A 2,075-nucleotide genomic window follows, 5' to 3' on the forward strand; every position below is an offset into this window, starting at 1 on the left:
TCTTTATATCTTTTGGGTCGCTCAATCTGAATCTGGGGTTCCAATAGTCCCATCTGGGTGTTCCATGAGCATGATTCCCCTTGCCTGAAATTGTAGGATCTATGAAAAATAAAACACTTTTTTTGGAACGAGTTTTATTTACTTTCAGCATTACCCAGGAACAACGGCGTGGACGTAGTAAATTCTGTTCCCTTTGGGGTGCTGGATTAGCGTGAGTCCCCTTGCCTCTCACGTTATGATGCTATATTAGCATGAGTCCCTTCGTCTTTATAGATCGGGGTGCTGAATTAGCGTGAGTTCCCCTTACCTCTCACGTTGGGGTACTAGATTAGCGTGAGTCCCCTCGCCTCTCACGATTTTATTCGACAATAGCGGACTCATTTTTTTTCAAAAGATCTTCGGCGTGGGTGTCGCTTCCGTTTAGTTCCCTTTGAAACTTGATCTCGTTTTAATGACCAACAGTAGTCAGCCATCATATTAACATCCTAATGTCCCTGATGTCTACGCTCTATCTCTTTGATGCCTTGGTGAAAACGTTCGCCTTGTTCTTCACTAAAATCTCCCAGATTCTTTGGAAACTCGTCAATGTGAGAATCAAAAAAATGGAGCTTCAAGTTCATTAGACAACCCATTTCACAAAAATTTGAAACCATATCAGAAACAATTTTTTTGTAATCTGCACTTTTGTGATTGCCTAAAAAATTTTCAACAACCATCTTAAAACTGAGCCAGGCAGCCTTTTCAGTGTCTGTCATTTTTTTAATAAATTACGGATCCCGCAACATTTTTCGTATTTGTGGTCCATTAAATACACCCGCTTTCAACTTCGCTTCGGAAAGTTGTGGAAATTGATTGCTCAAGTATAGAAAGCAGTCACCGTCAATATCAAGAGCTTTGACAAATTGCTTCATAAGACCAAGCTTGATATGAAGGGGTGGAACTAAAATATCTTTTGGATTGACTAAAGGTTTTTCAATTATGTTCAATTTTCCTACGTCAAATGATGTTCTTTTTGGCCATTTCTTTTTTTTATAATGCTTGATGCGATTTCTACTGTCCCATAAACACAAGTAACAGGGTATTTTGTAAACCCTGATTGCTGTCCTAATAAAATTCCAAGAACTTTCAGATCTCCACACAACTTCCATTCATGCGTTGAGTAGTTAAGTTTTTTCAGAAGAAGTTTAAGAGTACTATAGTATTCTTTCAATTCCGTAGAATGTGCAACTAGAATTGGAGCATAAACATTAGTATTGTGCAGTAATACTGCTTTCAGGCTGCGCATGGAAGCGTCAATAAATAGTCTCCAATCTTCTGGTTTATAAATACCGGCTTTCATCTTTTCCGTCAACCCATTAATATTATCACAGCACACTAATTTTCCCTTTTCATTAACTTCAGATTTAAAGTATTGTCTAAAACCTTTTTCTCTATTCCTACAAGAACTTATTTTTATTTTTTCAGCAAACAAATTTTTTTTCTTGAAAATGGAAGCTAAATATTCCATACCATCTTTAACAAGTCCTAGATCTCGTGCACAGTCATTAAATTCTGCCCACGTAAATAACTCTGGAGCACCACGGTTTTCGCTATGTGGAAGATACTGTTCTTCATCTTCATCGTCATCATATTCAATACCATCTTCGTCATAATCATCATATTTATCATTTTTCAGAATACTTTCGTCACTGTTACGATCAATTTCGTCATCGTTTTCTACCGTATGAGTCGTCTCTCTGCTCACTGACAATTTCCTGAAGGTTTTTGAAGTATCGTTATCTTCCTCTGGTTTTGTGACGCTAGATACATCAGCATATTTGACACTACCTTTATTTTTTCTATTCATTCCATTAAGATTGGTCATACAGAAGTAGCAGTCTTCCTCTCGCAAAGGTTGCCTCCATATCATTGGTTTTCTAATTTTGACTGTTTTCTTATTGCCTTCATTACTTTTGTGACGAGTAAGTGACTGACAGTTTGGTTTTGGACTTTTATACCAAAATAGTCTTCATACATTGATATAAGGTCATCACTAAATGATCTACGATTTACTGGCACATCAAATTTGCCACATA

Source organism: Belonocnema kinseyi, chromosome 9 (assembly GCF_010883055.1).
Source record: "Belonocnema kinseyi isolate 2016_QV_RU_SX_M_011 chromosome 9, B_treatae_v1, whole genome shotgun sequence".
NCBI lineage: Eukaryota > Metazoa > Arthropoda > Insecta > Hymenoptera > Cynipidae > Belonocnema > Belonocnema kinseyi.